Genomic DNA, 22,752 nt, shown 5'->3' on the forward strand with positions numbered 1-22,752 from the left:
TGAATGATTTGGGTAAATGCAAAGCGATACTAGATGCAGGCTTTGAAACCCTCATGAAAGAATTTGCTCTTAAATTTGAGATACTGAAATGCGATTTAGTTGAGACGCTTAACGCTAAACTCTGCCAAGTGCGAGCGTAGTGGTAAGGTAAATATGATACAAGTAGAAAAGCAAGTGGGATTAAATAATATGGGTGAAGATTGCTCTAATACATGGACGCCAAATAAGAATTCCTAACCATCATTGCAAACAAGTTCTAGTATGCAATCTATTTCGTATGAAAACGAATGGGTTACAGTGCGGAACAAGCGCACCAACGGCTCCGGAGCCGGCTCCGGACTAACGGCTCCGGAGCCGGCTCCGACTTTTTCCCGGACCGCACCAATGGCTGCGAAGCCGGCTCCGCACCAACGGCTCCGGAACCGTTGGTGCGCTCCGAAACGCCCATCACTACCACCAACACCATCGACACCACCACCAGCACCTGGGAGCCGTTGGCGACGACGAACGAGATGAGCTTCCTTTTCTGTACAACCTCTCGAGTCGAGCGGACGCGTTTTACCAAGCCCGGACGTGCTTTGTCAAGAGCTAGTTGGTGTTGGTGCGTGTGTGTGTTAGTCGCGATGTTGGAGAAAATTCTTTGATAGCGTCGCACATCTCGGTGGTCGAACAATGGATCATAGCAACAAAGGTAGGCAAAAAAGCGGACAATTTGGATGAGTTTTCTCGCAATGATTTCCCTGCCCGGGTGGTGCCCGGTCCACTTTCCCGCCCATTTTCTAACCACACAAATTCACACAGACGCCACCGGCTCGGATTCGTCGAACGATAAGTTTGATTTGGCGTCGCCGAGCTTTTACGAGCTGGACCGGCCGGCTATGTCAATCTCGACGATGGAAACGGAGGACGGGCCGGCGGTTTCGGCCTCACCCATTCCGCCGCTGCCGGCGTCCCCGGAGCAGCAGCCGATGAATTTGTCGATGGGCGGCGGGCAACCGGCGCGCACACCGGCGCGCCCACAGACGCGCAGAACGGTAGGGCAGAACGGGCAGAACGGGGCAGGGCCGGTGCACGCATCAGCATCCTTTAGGCGCCCGGTAGTGATGCAGCAGGACAACGTGAGGTCGCGCTTGATCCAGCGTTACTACAGTGAGGCCAACTCGCGGCCCGACACGATTTTGGTGATCGTCGACCCCCCGCCGATGGGTGCCACGGGCCGCTGCGCGACAATGGCGCCCCCGCCGATGGGTGCCGCGGGCCGTAGCGCGACAATGGGGTCCCCGCCGACACCGGCGTGGCAGACGGGTAGTGGTTTGGGCGCGATCCGGCATCGTCGGCATAGTACGATCGGCACATCGACGGCGGCAGGCGGGCAGCTGCGGCGATCCGGGCGCACGGGGCGCGAGACGGTGATGCCCCAGCTGGACGACATGGCGGCGGTGGAGTGGGAAGACGCGCGCAGCGGTTTGTTCTCGCCGCACCCGGTACGCCGCGCCGCTGCCGACCAGCAGGCGGCTAGCGACGACGAATCCATTGCGCGCAAGCAGCGCCAAGCGGACGAATCGTAAGATAATTGTAAGATGCGAATTGAGCCCGTTTTTGAGACACCCGATGTGCCATGACGAACGATGTGAATTACCAATAAAGATGAGTTCAACTACAAAGGTGTGTCTCTTGTGAGGCACCTGAAAAGCAACTGTTGTTTGATGATTTTTATTAATTTTAATTAATATTTTCATCCCCGATCACATTCGAACCCAACATTAGGGAAATAACAATCATATTAAATATTTGGACATTTTTCAGTTTTTTCTTAAACCTCAACGGTAATAGACACAAAGCATACTGAAGAGTTAAAAATGATATTTTTTCTTAAATTATATTTTCTCAAACAAAAGCTAAATCTCCTGTAAGCATGTTGCTGCTCCATCCATCTAACATAATAAAGTTTAAAATGTGAAATCTCAATGCAAACAGTATTCTCCACACGCATGCCTTACCTTCGGATCGTGATGAAAAGCAATTGGATAAGGTGTGTAACGGTTTATTTGAAATTCTACAGGTGATCCACGTGTTTTATCTCACCTGTCGAAAGCATGGGCACAACACGCTGAACAATGGCGCAAAGTATGAACGGTGCCAACAGAGATACACACCTGTGGTAGTGACGATGCGAGGAGACTGGTATTGTATCGCAGACATACCCGCACCGGTCCAAATGTCGAAATGTCCAAATGTCCAAATCCGGAACAGTTCCAGGTATTGTTCCTGAAAATAAATGTAATCGAGAGCTATTTCTGGATTTGTATGGGTTCATGATCAATTCCAGGACCGGTATGGGTTCAGAATCAGTTCCAGGTCTTTTATAGGTTTACCTTCAGTTCCAGGACTAAAATAAATTTATCTATAGTTCTAGGACTGGTATGGGACTAGTGTCAGTTCCAAATCCGGTATGGCTTCAATATCAGTGTCAGGTCCAGTATAAGTGCATGATAGGTTCCAGGACCTGTATGGGTTCATGATAGGTTCCAGGACCGGTATGATTTCATGATAGGTTCCAGGGCAGGTATAGGTTCATAATCGAAACCAGGACCAGTATGGGTTCATGATAGGTCCCAAAACCGGCATGGGCTCATGATAGGTTCTAGAGTAGGTTTGCATTCATGATAGGTTCCAGGGTATGTATGGGTTCATGATAGGTTTCAAGACCGATATGATTTCATGACAGGTTCTAGGGAAGGTATGGGTTCATGATAGGTTACAGGGCATGTATGGGTTCAAGATAGGTTCCAGGGCATGTATGGGTTCATGATAGGTTCCAAGACCGGTATGATTTCATGATAGGTTCCAGGGCAGGTATGAGTTCATAATCGAATCAAGGATCAGTATGGGTTGATGATAGGTTCCAGGACCGATATAGGTTCCAGGTCCTGTATGGGTACATGATAGATTCTAGGACATGTATGGGTTCATGATAGATTCAAGGATCGGTATGGGTTCATGATAGGTTCCAGGACTTGTATGGATTCATGATAAGTTCTAGGGAAGGTATGAGTTCATGATAGGTTACAGGGCATGTATGGGTTCATGATAGGTTCCAGGTCCTGTATGGGTTTGTGATAGGTTCGAAGATCGGTATAGGTTCATAATAGATTCCAGGACCAGTGTGGGTTCATGATAGGTTTCAAGACCGGTATGATTTTATGATAGGTTCTAGGGCAGGTATAGGTTCATAATCGAAACCAGGACCAGTATGGGCTCATGATAGGTACCAAAACCGGCATGGGTTCATGATAGGTTCTAGAGTAGGTTTGCATTCATGATAGGTTCCAGGGTATGTATGGGTTCATGATAGGTTTCAAGCAGTGTTGCGAACGGTGACGTTCATCGACATAAAATTGTAAACATTCATTCGATTTGAAGCTTCCCATTCCCATCTCTCTCTGTCATTTGACATTCCCGTAAAAAAATGTCATTTGACATGAAGACATTTTCAAGATACATTCATTTGACATTCGCCAACCTGTATGAATCGTGAACTGTGTCGTATTGCAAACGGCCGTATTCATGTCAAACTACAACAGAGCGTGCGGTGCAAAGGCTTTCGTTTCACTAGTTTTTGCTATTTCACTAGAATCCCCATATTCAGCGACGATACACTTCATAATCCTCCGATCGTATCGATTTGTGTTGTTCAAAAAATGTCAAATGACATTCAGACTACATTGTTTACATTTCATGTCATTGCATCAGCCCTGACGGTAGCGACACGAATGAATTTCGTTTAATGACAGTAGTCTGACTTTTTCTTCTAATGCCGAATTTTGAACGAATCTTCTTTCTAACGCTTCCATTCGTCTAACAGCCATAGGATAACTGTCGGGAAAGTTTGGGCAATCGGTGTTCCATAATAAGTCTGTTTCGAAGCAGTTACCTGAATCTACTCGTTTTGTGGTTTCACTCAACAAGAGGTTTGAACGCTTTTCTTCTTCTGAGTTCAAGAAGTCAGTTGACAGTTGACAAATGTAGAGTGTGTCTGTGCATCTGTAGCTCCGTGTTGAATCGGGTTTTTAAGTGTGAATTTGACGAGAAGCATCCAATCAGTTGTTGTTATTATGACGCTAACTGAATGGGTGTGGTAATTAATATATAGTTTGATGGTAAAAGGATAAATATTTGTTTACGTTTTAATTTGTTGTGTGTAGCTTTTGAGTCAACGAAGAAGCGTCACTTACGGATGCGTTCTGATATTTTTATATTTATTTGCCTATGTGTGTGATATTCTTGTGCTGTTAAGTGTAAGGTAAGGTACGTGTCATGGAGTGCGTAAAAGACACATACTTGCCGGTGACTGTCCGTTGGTGTGTGTGGGTTGCGTCCAAGGCTTTCACGCAGATTGTACGAAAGTTAGTAGAATGGCTGCGCGTATGATCAATGAATCGACTAACATCGTTTTCTGTTGTGACGCGTGTGACAAAAAGAATGTAGGGATGAATGATTTGGGTAAATGCAAAGCGATACTAGATGCAGGCTTTGAAACCCTCATGAAAGAATTTGCTCTTAAATTTGAGATACTGAAATGCGATTTAGTTGAGACGCTTAACGCTAAACTCTGCCAAGTGCGAGCGTAGTGGTAAGGTAAATATGATACAAGTAGAAAAGCAAGTGGGATTAAATAATATGGGTGAAGATTGCTCTAATACATGGACGCCAAATAAGAATTCCTAACCATCATTGCAAACAAGTTCTAGTATGCAATCTATTTCGTATGAAAACGAATGGGTTACAGTGCGGAACAAGCGCACCAACGGCTCCGGAGCCGGCTCCGGACTAACGGCTCCGGAGCCGGCTCCGACTTTTTCCCGGACCGCACCAATGGCTGCGAAGCCGGCTCCGCACCAACGGCTCCGGAACCGTTGGTGCGCTCCGAAACGCCCATCACTACCACCAACACCATCGACACCACCACCAGCACCTGGGAGCCGTTGGCGACGACGAACGAGATGAGCTTCCTTTTCTGTACAACCTCTCGAGTCGAGCGGACGCGTTTTACCAAGCCCGGACGTGCTTTGTCAAGAGCTAGTTGGTGTTGGTGCGTGTGTGTGTTAGTCGCGATGTTGGAGAAAATTCTTTGATAGCGTCGCACATCTCGGTGGTCGAACAATGGATCATAGCAACAAAGGTAGGCAAAAAAGCGGACAATTTGGATGAGTTTTCTCGCAATGATTTCCCTGCCCGGGTGGTGCCCGGTCCACTTTCCCCCCCATTTTCTAACCACACAAATTCACACAGACGCCACCGGCTCGGATTCGTCGAACGATAAGTTTGATTTGGCGTCGCCGAGCTTTTACGAGCTGAACCGGCCGGCTATGTCAATCTCGACGATGGAAACGGAGGACGGGCCGGCGGTTTCGGCCTCACCCATTCCGCCGCTGCCGGCGTCCCCGGAGCAGCAGCCGATGAATTTGTCGATGGACGGCGGGCAACCGGCGCGCACACCGGCGCGCCCACAGACGCGCAGAACGGTAGGGCAGAACGGGCAGAACGGGGCAGGGCCGGTGCACGCATCAGCATCCTTTAGGCGCCCGGTAGTGATGCAGCAGGACAACGTGAGGTCGCGCTTGATCCAGCGTTACTACAGTGAGGCCAACTCGCGGCCCGACACGATTTTGGTGATCGTCGACCCCCCGCCGATGGGTGCCACGGGCCGCTGCGCGACAATGGCGCCCCCGCCGATGGGTGCCGCGGGCCGTAGCGCGACAATGGGGTCCCCGCCGACACCGGCGTGGCAGACGGGTAGTGGTTTGGGCGCGATCCGGCATCGTCGGCATAGTACGATCGGCACATCGACGGCGGCAGGCGGGCAGCTGCGGCGATCCGGGCGCACGGGGCGCGAGACGGTGATGCCCCAGCTGGACGACATGGCGGCGGTGGAGTGGGAAGACGCGCGCAGCGGTTTGTTCTCGCCGCACCCGGTACGCCGCGCCGCTGCCGACCAGCAGGCGGCTAGCGACGACGAATCCATTGCGCGCAAGCAGCGCCAAGCGGACGAATCGTAAGATAATTGTAAGATGCGAATTGAGCCCGTTTTTGAGACACCCGATGTGCCATGACGAACGATGTGAATTACCAATAAAGATGAGTTCAACTACAAAGGTGTGTCTCTTGTGAGGCACCTGAAAAGCAACTGTTGTTTGATGATTTTTATTAATTTTAATTAATATTTTCATCCCCGATCACATTCGAACCCAACATTAGGGAAATAACAATCATATTAAATATTTGGACATTTTTCAGTTTTTTCTTAAACCTCAACGGTAATAGACACAAAGCATACTGAAGAGTTAAAAATGATATTTTTTCTTAAATTATATTTTCTCAAACAAAAGCTAAATCTCCTGTAAGCATGTTGCTGCTCCATCCATCTAACATAATAAAGTTTAAAATGTGAAATCTCCATGCAAACAGTATTCTCCACACGCATGCCTTACCTTCGGATCGTGATGAAAAGCAATTGGATAAGGTGTGTAACGGTTTATTTGAAATTCTACAGGTGATCCACGTGTTTTATCTCACCTGTCGAAAGCATGGGCACAACACGCTGAACAATGGCGCAAAGTATGAACGGTGCCAACAGAGATACACACCTGTGGTAGTGACGATGCGAGGAGACTGGTATTGTATCGCAGACATACCCGCACCGGTCCAAATGTCGAAATGTCCAAATGTCCAAATCCGGAACAGTTCCAGGTATTGTTCCTGAAAATAAATGTAATCGAGAGCTATTTCTGGATTTGTATGGGTTCATGATCAATTTCAGGACCGGTATGGGTTCAGAATCAGTTCCAGGTCTTTTATAGGTTTACCTTCAGTTCCAGGACTAAAATAAATTTATCTATAGTTCTAGGACTGGTATGGGACTAGTGTCAGTTCCAAATCCGGTATGGCTTCAATATCAGTGTCAGGTCCAGTATAAGTGCATGATAGGTTCCAGGACCTGTATGGGTTCATGATAGGTTCCAGGACCGGTATGATTTCATGATAGGTTCCAGGGCAGGTATAGGTTCATAATCGAAACCAGGACCAGTATGGGTTCATGATAGGTCCCAAAACCGGCATGGGCTCATGATAGGTTCTAGGGTAGGTATGCATTCATGATAGGTTCCAGGGTATGTATGGGTTCATGATAGGTTTCAAGACCGATATGATTTCATGACAGGTTCTAGGGAAGGTATGGGTTCATGATAGGTTACAGGGCATGTATGGGTTCAAGATAGGTTCCAGGGCATGTATGGGTTCATGATAGGTTCCAAGACCGGTATGATTTCATGATAGGTTCCAGGGCAGGTATGAGTTCATAATCGAATCAAGGATCAGTATGGGTTGATGATAGGTTCCAGGACCGATATAGGTTCCAGGTCCTGTATGGGTACATGATAGATTCTAGGACATGTATGGGTTCATGATAGATTCAAGGATCGGTATGGGTTCATGATAGGTTCCAGGACTTGTATGGATTCATGATAAGTTCTAGGGAAGGTATGAGTTCATGATAGGTTCCAGGTCCTGTATGGGTTTGTGATAGGTTCGAAGATCGGTATAAGTTCATAATAGATTCCAGGACCAGTGTGGGTTCATGATAGGTTTCAAGACCGGTATGATTTTATGATAGGTTCTAGGGCAGGTATAGGTTCATAATCGAAACCAGGACCAGTATGGGCTCATGATAGGTACCAAAACCGGCATGGGTTCATGATAGGTTCTAGAGTAGGTTTGCATTCATGATAGGTTCCAGGGTATGTATGGGTTCATGATAGGTTTCAAGCAGTGTTGCGAACGGTGACGTTCATCGACATAAAATTGTAAACATTTATTCGATTTGAAGCTTCCCATTCCCATCTCTCTCTGTCATTTGACATTCCCGTAAAAAAATGTCATTTGACATGAAGACATTTTCAAGATACATTCATTTGACATTCGCCAACCTGTATGAATCGTGAACTGTGTCGTATTGCAAACGGCCGTATTCATGTCAAACTACAACAGAGCGTGCGGTGCAAAGGCTTTCGTTTCACTAGTTTTTGCTATTTCACTAGAATCCCCATATTCAGCGACGATACACTTCATAATCCTCCGATCGTATCGATTTGTGTTGTTCAAAAAATGTCAAATGACATTCAGACTACATTGTTTACATTTCATGTCATTGCATCAGCCCTGGCGGTAGCGACACGAATGAATTTCGTTTAATGACAGTAGTCTGACTTTTTCTTCTAATGCCGAATTTTGAACGAATCTTCTTTCTAACGCTTCCATTCGTCTAACAGCCATAGGATAACTGTCGGGAAAGTTTGGGTAATCGGTGTTCCATAATAAGTCTGTTTCGAAGCAGTTACCTGAATCTACTCGTTTTGTGGTTTCACTCAACAAGAGGTTTGAACGCTTTTCTTCTTCTGAGTTCAAGAAGTCAGTTGACAGTTGACAAATGTAGAGTGTGTCTGTGCATCTGTAGCTCCGTGTTGAATCGGGTTTTTAAGTGTGAATTTGACGAGAAGCATCCAATCAGTTGTTGTTATTATGACGCTAACTGAATGGGTGTGGTAATTAATATATAGTTTGATGGTAAAAGGATAAATATTTGTTTACGTTTTAATTTGTTGTGTGTAGCTTTTGAGTCAACGAAGAAGCGTCACTTACGGATGCGTTCTGATATTTTTATATTTATTTGCCTATGTGTGTGATATTCTTGTGCTGTTAAGTGTAAGGTAAGGTACGTGTCATGGAGTGCGTAAAAGACACATACTTGCCGGTGACTGTCCGTTGGTGTGTGTGGGTTGCGTCCAAGGCTTTCACGCAGATTGTACGAAAGTTAGTAGAATGGCTGCGCGTATGATCAATGAATCGACTAACATCGTTTTCTGTTGTGACGCGTGTGACAAAAAGAATGTAGGGATGAATGATTTGGGTAAATGCAAAGCGATACTAGATGCAGGCTTTGAAACCCTCATGAAAGAATTTGCTCTTAAATTTGAGATACTGAAATGCGATTTAGTTGAGACGCTTAACGCTAAACTCTGCCAAGTGCGAGCGTAGTGGTAAGGTAAATATGATACAAGTAGAAAAGCAAGTGGGATTAAATAATATGGGTGAAGATTGCTCTAATACATGGACGCCAAATAAGAATTCCTAACCATCATTGCAAACAAGTTCTAGTATGCAATCTATTTCGTATGAAAACGAATGGGTTACAGTGCGGAACAAGCGCACCAACGGCTCCGGAGCCGGCTCCGGACTAACGGCTCCGGAGCCGGCTCCGACTTTTTCCCGGACCGCACCAATGGCTGCGAAGCCGGCTCCGCACCAACGGCTCCGGAACCGTTGGTGCGCTCCGAAACGCCCATCACTACCACCAACACCATCGACACCACCACCAGCACCTGGGAGCCGTTGGCGACGACGAACGAGATGAGCTTCCTTTTCTGTACAACCTCTCGAGTCGAGCGGACGCGTTTTACCAAGCCCGGACGTGCTTTGTCAAGAGCTAGTTGGTGTTGGTGCGTGTGTGTGTTAGTCGCGATGTTGGAGAAAATTCTTTGATAGCGTCGCACATCTCGGTGGTCGAACAATGGATCATAGCAACAAAGGTAGGCAAAAAAGCGGACAATTTGGATGAGTTTTCTCGCAATGATTTCCCTGCCCGGGTGGTGCCCGGTCCACTTTCCCGCCCATTTTCTAACCACACAAATTCACACAGACGCCACCGGCTCGGATTCGTCGAACGATAAGTTTGATTTGGCGTCGCCGAGCTTTTACGAGCTGGACCGGCCGGCTATGTCAATCTCGACGATGGAAACGGAGGACGGGCCGGCGGTTTCGGCCTCACCCATTCCGCCGCTGCCGGCGTCCCCGGAGCAGCAGCCGATGAATTTGTCGATGGGCGGCGGGCAACCGGCGCGCACACCGGCGCGCCCACAGACGCGCAGAACGGTAGGGCAGAACGGGCAGAACGGGGCAGGGCCGGTGCACGCATCAGCATCCTTTAGGCGCCCGGTAGTGATGCAGCAGGACAACGTGAGGTCGCGCTTGATCCAGCGTTACTACAGTGAGGCCAACTCGCGGCCCGACACGATTTTGGTGATCGTCGACCCCCCGCCGATGGGTGCCACGGGCCGCTGCGCGACAATGGCGCCCCCGCCGATGGGTGCCGCGGGCCGTAGCGCGACAATGGGGTCCCCGCCGACACCGGCGTGGCAGACGGGTAGTGGTTTGGGCGCGATCCGGCATCGTCGGCATAGTACGATCGGCACATCGACGGCGGCAGGCGGGCAGCTGCGGCGATCCGGGCGCACGGGGCGCGAGACGGTGATGCCCCAGCTGGACGACATGGCGGCGGTGGAGTGGGAAGACGCGCGCAGCGGTTTGTTCTCGCCGCACCCGGTACGCCGCGCCGCTGCCGACCAGCAGGCGGCTAGCGACGACGAATCCATTGCGCGCAAGCAGCGCCAAGCGGACGAATCGTAAGATAATTGTAAGATGCGAATTGAGCCCGTTTTTGAGACACCCGATGTGCCATGACGAACGATGTGAATTACCAATAAAGATGAGTTCAACTACAAAGGTGTGTCTCTTGTGAGGCACCTGAAAAGCAACTGTTGTTTGATGATTTTTATTAATTTTAATTAATATTTTCATCCCCGATCACATTCGAACCCAACATTAGGGAAATAACAATCATATTAAATATTTGGACATTTTTCAGTTTTTTCTTAAACCTCAACGGTAATAGACACAAAGCATACTGAAGAGTTAAAAATGATATTTTTTCTTAAATTATATTTTCTCAAACAAAAGCTAAATCTCCTGTAAGCATGTTGCTGCTCCATCCATCTAACATAATAAAGTTTAAAATGTGAAATCTCCATGCAAACAGTATTCTCCACACGCATGCCTTACCTTCGGATCGTGATGAAAAGCATTTGGATAAGGTGTGTAACGGTTTATTTGAAATTCTACAGGTGATCCACGTGTTTTATCTCACCTGTCGAAAGCATGGGCACAACACGCTGAACAATGGCGCAAAGTATGAACGGTGCCAACAGAGATACACACCTGTGGTAGTGACGATGCGAGGAGACTGGTATTGTATCGCAGACATACCCGCACCGGTCCAAATGTCGAAATGTCCAAATGTCCAAATCCGGAACAGTTCCAGGTATTGCTCCTGAAAATAAATGTAATCGAGAGCTATTTCTGGATTTGTATGGGTTCATGATCAATTCCAGGACCGGTATGGGTTCAGAATCAGTTCCAGGTCTTTTATAGGTTTACCTTCAGTTCCAGGACTAAAATAAATTTATCTATAGTTCTAGGACTGGTATGGGACTAGTGTCAGTTCCAAATCCGGTATGGCTTCAATATCAGTGTCAGGTCCAGTATAAGTGCATGATAGGTTCCAGGACCTGTATGGGTTCATGATAGGTTCCAGGACCGGTATGATTTCATGATAGGTTCCAGGGCAGGTATAGGTTCATAATCGAAACCAGGACCAGTATGGGTTCATGATAGGTCCCAAAACCGGCATGGGCTCATGATAGGTTCTAGGGAAGGTATGGGTTCATGATAGGTTACAGGGCATGTATGGGTTCAAGATAGGTTCCAGGGCATGTATGGGTTCATGATAGGTTCCAAGACCGGTATGATTTCATGATAGGTTCCAGGGCAGGTATGAGTTCATAATCGAATCAAGGATCAGTATGGGTTGATGATAGGTTCCAGGACCGATATAGGTTAATCATAGGTTCCAGGTCCTGTATGGGTACATGATAGATTCTAGGACATGTATGGGTTCATGATAGATTCAAGGATCGGTATGGGTTCATGATAGGTTCCAGGACTTGTATGGATTCATGATAAGTTCTAGGGAAGGTATGAGTTCATGATAGGTTACAGGGCATGTATGGGTTCATGATAGGTTCCAGGTCCTGTATGGGTTTGTGATAGGTTCGAAGATCGGTATAGGTTCATAATAGATTCCAGGACCAGTGTGGGTTCATGATAGGTTTCAAGACCGGTATGATTTTATGATAGGTTCCAGGGCAGGTATAGGTTCATAATCGAAACCAGGACCAGTATGGGCTCATGATAGGTACCAAAACCGGCATGGGTTCATGATAGGTTCTAGAGTAGGTTTGCATTCATGATAGGTTCCAGGGTATGTATGGGTTCATGATAGGTTTCAAGCAGTGTTGCGAACGGTGACGTTCATCGACATAAAATTGTAAACATTCATTCGATTTGAAGCTTCCCATTCCCATCTCTCTCTGTCATTTGACATTCCCGTAAAAAAATGTCATTTGACATGAAGACATTTTCAAGATACATTCATTTGACATTCGCCAACCTGTATGAATCGTGAACTGTGTCGTATTGCAAACGGCCGTATTCATGTCAAACTACAACAGAGCGTGCGGTGCAAAGGCTTTCGTTTCACTAGTTTTTGCTATTTCACTAGAATCCCCATATTCAGCGACGATACACTTCATAATCCTCCGATCGTATCGATTTGTGTTGTTCAAAAAATGTCAAATGACATTCAGACTACATTGTTTACATTTCATGTCATTGCATCAGCCCTGACGGTAGCGACACGAATGAATTTCGTTTAATGACAGTAGTCTGACTTTTTCTTCTAATGCCGAATTTTGAACGAATCTTCTTTCTAACGCTTCCATTCGTCTAACAGCCATAGGATAACTGTCGGGAAAGTTTGGGCAATCGGTGTTCCATAATAAGTCTGTTTCGAAGCAGTTACCTGAATCTACTCGTTTTGTGGTTTCACTCAACAAGAGGTTTGAACGCTTTTCTTCTTCTGAGTTCAAGAAGTCAGTTGACAGTTGACAAATGTAGAGTGTGTCTGTGCATCTGTAGCTCCGTGTTGAATCGGGTTTTTAAGTGTGAATTTGACGAGAAGCATCCAATCAGTTGTTGTTATTATGACGCTAACTGAATGGGTGTGGTAATTAATATATAGTTTGATGGTAAAAGGATAAATATTTGTTTACGTTTTAATTTGTTGTGTGTAGCTTTTGAGTCAACGAAGAAGCGTCACTTACGGATGCGTTCTGATATTTTTATATTTATTTGCCTATGTGTGTGATATTCTTGTGCTGTTAAGTGTAAGGTAAGGTACGTGTCATGGAGTGCGTAAAAGACACATACTTGCCGGTGACTGTCCGTTGGTGTGTGTGGGTTGCGTCCAAGGCTTTCACGCAGATTGTACGAAAGTTAGTAGAATGGCTGCGCGTATGATCAATGAATCGACTAACATCGTTTTCTGTTGTGACGCGTGTGACAAAAAGAATGTAGGGATGAATGATTTGGGTAAATGCAAAGCGATACTAGATGCAGGCTTTGAAACCCTCATGAAAGAATTTGCTCTTAAATTTGAGATACTGAAATGCGATTTAGTTGAGACGCTTAACGCTAAACTCTGCCAAGTGCGAGCGTAGTGGTAAGGTAAATATGATACAAGTAGAAAAGCAAGTGGGATTAAATAATATGGGTGAAGATTGCTCTAATACATGGACGCCAAATAAGAATTCCTAACCATCATTGCAAACAAGTTCTAGTATGCAATCTATTTCGTATGAAAACGAATGGGTTACAGTGCGGAACAAGCGCACCAACGGCTCCGGAGCCGGCTCCGGACTAACGGCTCCGGAGCCGGCGATTTAGTTGAGACGCTTAACGCTAAACTCTGCCAAGTGCGAGCGTAGTGGTAAGGTAAATATGATACAAGTAGAAAAGCAAGTGGGATTATATAATATGGGTGAAGATTGCTCTAATACATGGACGCCAAATAAGAATTCCTAACCATCATTGCAAACAAGTTCAAGTATGCAATCTATTTCGTATGAAAACGAATGGGTTACAGTGCGGAACAAGCGCACCAACGGCTCCGGAGCCGGCTCCGGACTAACGGCTCCGGAGCCGGCTCCGACTTTTTCCCGGACCGCACCAATGGCTGCGAAGCCGGCTCCGCACCAACAGCTCCGGAGCCGGCTCCGCACCAACGGCTCCGGAACCGTTGGTGCGCTCCGAAACGCCCATCACTACTACCAACATCATCGACACCACCACCAGCACCTGGGAGCCGTTGGCGACGACGAACGAGATGAGCTTCCTTTTCTGTACAACCTCTCGAGTCGAGCGGACGCGTTTTACCAAGCCCGGACGTGCTTTGTCAAGAGCTAGTTGGTGTTGGTGCGTGTGTGTGTTAGTCGCGATGTTGGAGAAAATTCTTTGATAGCGTCGCACATCTCGGTGGTCGAACAATGGATCATAGCAACAAAGGTAGGCAAAAAAGCGGACAATTTGGATGAGTTTTCTCGCAATGATTTCCTTACCCGGGTGGTGCCTGCGATGTAATCGAGAGCTATTTCTGGATTTGTATGGGTTCATGATCAATTCCAGGACCGGTATGGGTTCAGAATCAGTTCCAGGTCTTTTATAGGTTTACCTTCAGTTCCAGGACTAAAATAAATTTATCTATAGTTCTAGGACTGGTATGGGACTAGTGTCAGTTCCAAATCCGGTATGGCTTCAATATCAGTGTCAGGTCCAGTATAAGTGCATGATAGGTTCCAGAACCTGTATGGGTTCATGATAGGTTCCAGGACCGGTATGATTTCATGATAGGTTCCAGGGCAGGTATAGTTTCATAATCGAAACCAGGACCAGTATGGGTTCATGATAGGTCCCAAAACCGGCATGGGCTCATGATAGGTTCTAGGGTAGGTATGCATTCATGATAGGTTCCAGGGTATGTATGGGTTCATGATAGGTTTCAAGACCGATATGATTTCATGACAGGTTCTAGGGAAGGTATGGGTTCATGATAGGTTACAGGGCATGTATGGGTTCAAGATAGGTTCCAGGGCATGTATGGGTTCATGATAGGTTCCAAGACCGGTATGATTTCATGATAGGTTCCAGGGCAGGTATGAGTTCATAATCGAATCAAGGATCAGTATGGGTTGATGATAGGTTCCAAGACCGATATAGGTTAATCATAGGTTCCAGGTCCTGTATGGGTACATGATAGATTCTAGGACATGTATGGGTTCATGATAGATTCAAGGATCGGTATGAGTTCATGATAGGTTACAGGGCATGTATGGGTTCATGATAGGTTCCAGGTCCTGTATGGGTTTGTGATAGGTTCGAAGATCGATATAAGTTCATAATAGATTCCAGGACCAGTGTGGGTTCATGATAGGTTTCAAGACCGGTATGATTTTATGATAGGTTCTAGGGAAGGTATGGGTTCATGATAGGTTCCAGGGCAGGTATAGGTTCATAATCGAAACCAGGACCAGTATGGTCTCATGATAGGTACAGTATCGGACAGAAAGATAGGGCATTGGGTTTTTAACGCACCGTGCACCCGTTGGGCCAAGTTTATGTGTGGTTTGTATGTGTTTGTGTTTGTGTGTGTGTGTATGTGTGTGTATGTGTGTGTGTGTATGTGTGTGTGTGTATGTGTGTGTGTGCATGTGTGTGTGTGTGTGTGTGTGGATGTATGTTTGAATGTGTATTGATGTGTGTGTTTGTTTCACAAGTAGGTCGTTTCGGATAGATTTGTAAGTAGCTTTTTTGTGTTTTGGGTTAGGTTTTTGGTGTGATAAGCAGGACCACCGCCCTCGCGATCAGTGTGTTTTCGATATATTAACAATGTTACGGTCTTCTTTCGCCGTGGTCTTCTGAGGACGTCCGGTTGACTTGCGCGTTTCGGTTGTCCAAGCGCGTTTCAGTTGTCTAAGCACGTTTCGGTTGTCCGAAGCGCGTTTGCCACAAAAGTGCGCGATCGTTCCATTACGAACTCGATCCTTTTGCGCTTAATGCCAGCAGCAGCCATTCGCTTTTACATATGGCGCTGATAATCGGTACAACGTTTACCTCGACCCATTGTTACTAACATTGCTTGCTTGGACCGTCAAGAACGCGCTGGTTAAAAACTTGGACACGGCTGATCCCGTGCTCTGCCTGCGTTCTACTTCTATACGCGATGAATTACATCGTTGTCGAGCAGCGAAAACATCGCATGGATAAAAACTATCAACGAGTACGCGAGTAAGCGTCTTCCCTTCAAAATCGAGAACAGAATACTGCCGCGCTCATGAAACAAAACGCCCATTGAAAAGAACAACTGCGCGCCAGCTCAATGCACGCACAAAGTTTACCATTCGCACACAACGTGCAACGCAGAGATGCACGAAGGCCTTTCAATGGCGTGCACTGGAGAAACACCTGTGAGAGAATGCCGAGTTCATTGATATTGTGCGTGTGTCCATTTCGCACCGGTGTCGCATTCACATTCATGAAACAGCACACCTGCGTTTTCGTCCGAGGAACAAGGGCTGCTGTCGATGCAAACTTTAGTTTTTATCCAAGTGTAAACGCACAATGTTTCACATGATAACACACATAATAAGAATAATTTCAACGCAATATGACATCATGGCAAGCTATGTTTTTCAGACACAAACCCGCGCACTTGCAAATACACATTAAAAAGCACACTCACTTTCTACTACTACTACACACACACACACACAAACACACACACACACACACAAACACACACACACACACACACACTCACACACACACATACACACACAAATACACACATACACACACACAAACACGAGTAACGTGGCAAAACAAGTGCACGGTGCATTGAAAAAAAAGGGTCCTATCTTAATGTCCGTTACTGTACCAAAACCGGCATGGGTTCATGATAGGTTCTAGAGTAGGTTTGCATTCATGATAGGTTCCAGGGTATGTATGGGTTCATGATAGGTTTCAAGCAGTGTTGCGAACGGTGACGTTCATCGACATAAAATTGTAAACATTCATTCGATTTGAAGCTTCCCATTCTCATCTCGCTCTGTCATTTGACATTCCCGTCAAAAAATGTCATTTTACATGAAGACATTTTCAAGATACATTCATTTGACATTCGCCAACCTGTATGAATCGTGAACTGTGTCGTATTGCAAACGGCCGTATTCATGTCAAACTACAACAGAGCGTGCGGTGCAAAGGCTTTCGTTTCACTAGTTTTTGCTATTTCACTAGAATCCCCATATTCAGCGACGATACACTTCATAATCCTCCGATCGTATCGATTTGTGTTGTTCAAAAAATGTCAAATGACATTCAGACTACATTGTTTACATTTCATGTCATTGCATCAGCCCTGACGGTAGCGACACGAATGAATTTCGTTTAATGACAGTAGTCTGACTTTTTCTTCTAATGCCGAATTTTGAACGAATCTTCTTTCTAACGCTTCCATTCGTCTAACAGCCATAGGATAACTGTCGGGAAAGTTTGGGCAATCGGTGTTCCATAATAAGCCTGTTTCGAAGCAGTTACCTGAATCTACTCGTTTTGTGGTTTCACTCAACAAGAGGTTTGAACGCTTTTCTTCTTCTGAGTTCAAGAAGTCAGTTGACAGTTGACAAATGTAGAGTGTGTCTGTGCATCTGTAGCTCCGTGTTGAATCGGGTTTTTAAGTGTGAATTTGACGAGAAGCATCCAATCAGTTATTGTTATTATGACGCTAACTGAATGGGTGTGGTAATTAATATATAGTTTGATGGTAAAAGCATAAATATTTGTTTACGTTTTAATTTGTTGTGAGTAGCTTTCGAGTCAACGAAGAAGCGTTACTTACGGATGCGTTCTGATATTTTTATATTTATTTGCCTATGTGTGTGATATTCTTGTGCTGTTAAGTGTAAGGTAAGGTACGTGTCATCGAGTAAAAGACACGTAAAAGACACGTACTTGCCGGTGACTGTCCGTTGGTGTGTGTGGGTTGCGTCCAAGGCTTTCACGCAGATTGTACGAAAGTTAGTAGAATGGCTGCGCGTATGATTTTGGCTACCTCGTGGGTAGACCACTTTTTTATTTGGATTCCCAAGATGTCACAAAATACAATTTTTTGGTTGGTAAAAATGGTTTTTATCGCGGGTTACGCAGTTACGGGAGCACGTCCACTAGCGGATGAGAACGAAAAGAGAAGAGAACGCGTGGTGGGAACGACGGCTTTTATAATCTTTTAACGGGAAATAGTTTAGTCTGGCTAAGTTGGTAACTATTGCTCGAATTAGGGTGCTCGAATAAGGTTGCTCGAATTAGGGTGCTTGAATTAGGGTGTTCGAATTAGAGTGCCCGATATTTTGAATTGACGGTTGACGTCAGCTCCGGACTGTGGTGAGGCTATAACGTGGTCGCCACAGTGCTCCCCTGCTAGACTGGAGTTACCGGTAACGAACGGGGATGATGACACGTCGCTGTGAACGCGTAACTCCGGTCGAGAAGTCGTTCGGAGGTGACGGCTCTGTCGGTGGTGGTGAAGCTGGTGGTGGTGGCGCTGATGGTGGTGAAGCTGGTGGTGGTAGCGCTGGCAGGCTGGTCATCGGGCTGCTATTGAAAAACTCCGCTGGGATCTTTAGCGTGCTTCCATAAACCAGCTCTGCTGGCGAAGCTTTGATGTCGTCTTTGTACGCTGTGCGCAATCCAAGGAGTATGATGGGAAGGTGGTCGGTCCAATGAGCGGTGTTTTTGGTACAAATAGCTGCCTTCAGCGTACGGTGCCATCGTTCTATCAAGCCGTTGGCCAGCGGATGATAAGCCGTTGTGCGTAGATGTTTGATGCCCAGTAACTGGTTCAGCTCCGCGAAAAGCGTCGACTCGAACTGCCTGCCTCGATCCGTGGTGATGAACGATGGAACGCCAAAGCGAGCTATCCATCCACTGAGTAGGGCTGCGGCTACAGTCGTTGATGTTATGTCAGGGATGGGAATAGCTTCTGGCCAGCGTGTGAAGCGATCGATGATGGTGAGGCAGTAACGATGTCCATTGCTGATCGGGAACGGTCCAACCAGGTCCAGGTTGATGTGTGCGAACCTAGCATCCGGTACCGGGTAGCGTCCTAGAGGGCTGCGGGTATGGCGTTGCACCTTCGTAGCCTGACACGCTAAGCAGTGGCGGCCGAAATCTCGCGTATCTCGGCGGATGTTCAGCCAGACGAATCTCTCCGTCATCAGCTTCGTGGTAGTTTTCGCTCCGAGATGACTCATCTGATGAACCGCGCGTAGTAGTTGTTGACGAAACGGTTTCGTGACATACGGACGAATGATGCCGGTGGGGCAATCGCAGTACAAAGCCATGCTGCTGCCAGGTATTGGAACTCGTTGAAGGACCAGGTCCGTCCTTGTTTTCCCGCTGAGGATGTCGGCGAGCTCGGGATCTCGGGTCTGGTCTTCGGCCAATTTCTCGTAGTCGATGGATGTTGATGACCGGATGGGTTCGATTCGGGACAGCAAGTCGGCAGTGACGTTTTCCTGGCCTTCAACATGTCGGATGTCGGTGGTGAACTGGCCAATAAAGTCAAGATGCCGTGCTTGTCTAGGAGAGGCCTTATCCAGCGACTGGCGGAAAGCATAAATCAGAGGTTATGATCTGTGTAAATATGGAAAGAGCGTCCTTCCAACTGATGACGAAAATACCGGACGGCCAAGTAAACAGCTGCTAGTTCGCGATCGTACGTGGAATATCGGCGCTGTGCGTTGTCGAACTTTCGGGAGAAGAAACCGAGCGGCTGCATCTGCCCGTCGATGACCTGATGTAAGTCGGCGCCGGCAGCGAAGTCGGAAGCATCACACCACAGTGATAGTTCGGCGGATGGTACAGGGTGTACCAGCATGGTAGCCTGTGCAAGTTGCCGTTTGCAGTCCTCAAAGGCCGTGTCGGTAGCTGGGGTCCACGTCAGCGATGACTTATCTCGCCGTTTGTTGCCGGGAATCATCTCCAGGAGCGGTCCTTGTGCTCGCAGCGCGTGGGGGATGAAGCGCCTGAAGAAGTTGATCATCGCCAAAAATCGCTTAAGCTCCATGACAGTGTTTGGCTTCGGGAACTGACGTATGGTGTCGACTTTCTCTTCCAGTGGTAGGATGCCTGCAGACGTAACACGATGTCCCAGGAAGGAGATCTCAGGCTGGGCAAACTCGCACTTCGCAAGGTTGATGGTCAAACCGTGCTGCGTGAGGCGAGCAAATAGCAGTCGCAGGTGTTCGCGATGTTCTTCTGGTGTCTTCGAGGCCACTTTAATGTCGTCGATATAGCGAAACACAAAGTTCAAGCCGCGTAGCACATCGTGGATTAGCCGTTGGAACGTCTGCGCCGCATTGCGTAATCCGAAGGGCATCGTCACGTACTCAAATAGGCCGAAAGGAGTGATGATCGCTGTCTTCGGAATGTCCTCTGGATGGATGGAGATCTGGTGGTAGGCTTTCTGTAGATCCACCTTTGAGAAAACGGTTTTTCCTCCCAGTTGCATCGTAAAGTCTTGTAGATAAGGCAATGGATACCGGTCAGGGGTGGTACGCGCGTTGAGGGACCGATAATCACCGCACGGACGCCAGGAACCATCAGCCTTTTTAACCATATGCAGCGGGCTGGCCCAACTGCTACTGGACGGTCTGCAAATTCCTAGCTGCACGAGGGAGTCGAATTCTGCTTTGGCAGCTTGGTACTTGTCGGGTGGAAGACGACGCGAACGGGCGAAAGTTGGAGGACCCGTTGTTTCGATACGATGTACCACCTCGGATTGCATCCGCACACCCGGTGAGTTTGTGATGAGTGTAGGAAACTCGTTCAGCAGGTCGGCCATCGGTGAATTTGCGTCGCACACCTTGACGGCGGTTTGTCGAGTGGTATCCGGAAGTCCTGGCACACGTAGGTTGGTTTGGGCATCCACCAAACAGCGCTGTCGAAGGTCTACTAGAAGATGGTAATGGCGAAGAAAGTCCGCTCCAATGATAGCAGAGCTTACGTCCGCGATAATAAAATTCCACACAAAGGGGCGGCGTAAACTAAAATCAAGTGTACGGAGGGACTCACCAAATACCATGATCGGAGTACCGTTGGCTGCAAACAGTCGCATGGTGGACGGCGTCGGGGGGGTGTAGTTGGCTGGCTTCGGTAACACGGAGACATCGGCACCAGTATCGATCAGGTAACGCTGGTTGGTTCGTCGGTCGATCACCATCAACCGACTGCTCACAGGTGAGATGGTAGCCACCTGCGATCCGATATCGCCAGCGTGTCCTCAGGCTGAAGACGACAGCTGGCCGACGCGCTGGCTGACAGGGGCTGGAAACGAACAGGGCTGGCGGCAGGTCCGGGCGGCTGTCCCGTAAAGTCGATGGTAGTAGTCAGATGGTTCTGTACCGACACGAGATGACACTGGTGGACGTGGGCGCGGTCGACTTTGGCGTTGTTCACGGTTACGACACTCTGTGATGAAGTCGTTAAGTTGCTGTGTGAGTTCGTCCACCTGGCGCGAAATGCGTTGCTCGAAATCGTTGGGTGTGGTGCGCACCCCGGCTACGGCATGGTGCACACTGGCGTTGTTGGATGCGGACAGGCACTCCACCATCGTATCGGCGACAGCAGCTTTCTCAGTTACACTTCCGGGTGCAGCAACGACGGCCGATTGCACATGTGGCGGAAGCTTGTTGATCCAAAGGTCGGTGAGGAGCGTACTGGACAACGTGTCGCTGGAGGCTCGGTGCATTTCAGCTAGCAGCTGGGATGGCTTGCGGTCCCCTAAGTCCATGCCGTATAGGAGACGATGGAGGCGGCTACGCTGGGATTCCCCGAAATGCTGGAGGATGTTCCGCTTGATGTAATTGTACCGTTCCGTCGCAGGTACATTCTCGATTATCGGCTGGATCTCATTATACACTCGAAGAGGAATTTGGGCCATCAATACGTGGTAGCGCTTATGGTCCATTTTGGCGGTGATTCCGGTCGCGGCGAACCAATGCTCCAGTGCACAAAAGTACGCAGGCAAATTGTGCAGGTCCATTTCGGGTACACTCAGTCGAACGGCCTGTGCTGCTTCCACTCGAGGATCACTTGCCGTTTCTGCTGCTGTCATGGCATTTGTTGCTTGGGACGTGCCAGTTCTCTCCGTGTTCACCGGGAGTGCATCGTGTGTTGCCGCTTGGGGAGCGGGTTGGCGTTCTGGACTATGTTGCATCATCTTTTATTCGCTTGCGAGCACGTGGTTTCACGAGAAGCGAGAACAAAAGAAGTGACGTGGTAGTCGGGAGTTGGGCTTACTTCAGCGAGACAAAAATGGCGGCTGTCAATGGCGTCGAACGTGCAAAATGGCGGCAGTCAACGGCTTTACAAGGAGCGCTTTCTTTTGTCCGGGCTGGAACGATGGAATCGTTGCTCTTCCTTCTCTTTGGGGACGGCGATGTAACCCGCGGCTCGATCCTCTGTAGCGATGCGGGTTCACGATGCAAGGGAAACACGTCGGTGCGTATGGAGAGCAATGCACTCGGGACGGGACACTCGCGACACTTACGCACACACGGGCGTGAAGGACACACGCGACGATTACGCACACACGGGCGTGAAGGACACATGCGACGATTACGCACACACGGGCGTGTAGGGCACTCGCGACGATTATGCACACGCGGGCGTGTAGGGCACTCGCGACGATTATGCACACGCGGGCGTGTAGGGCACTCGCGACACTTATGTACACGCAAGCGTGAAGGGCACTCGCGACACTTTTATGCACGCGCGGAAACACGATCGAACACGGTTTTTTGTCCTTGCGAAAAAAAAGGCACGACACTCGGCGACGCTTGATACACA

At 47.9% G+C, this 22,752-nt stretch overlaps 1 long non-coding RNA gene across 1 annotated transcript; it reads left to right on the plus strand.

The window, feature by feature from the left end:
- Positions 1-6,833: 6,833 nt before the first annotated feature.
- On the plus strand, positions 6,834-16,606 carry LOC125906584 (uncharacterized). Its single transcript, XR_007451945.1, has 2 exons — positions 6,834-7,411; positions 15,064-16,606. It is a non-coding gene; the product is annotated as an uncharacterized LOC125906584 (long non-coding RNA).
- Positions 16,607-22,752: the final 6,146 nt, after the last annotated feature.

This window comes from Anopheles coluzzii, chromosome 2, assembly GCF_943734685.1.
Source record: "Anopheles coluzzii chromosome 2, AcolN3, whole genome shotgun sequence".
NCBI lineage: Eukaryota > Metazoa > Arthropoda > Insecta > Diptera > Culicidae > Anopheles > Anopheles coluzzii.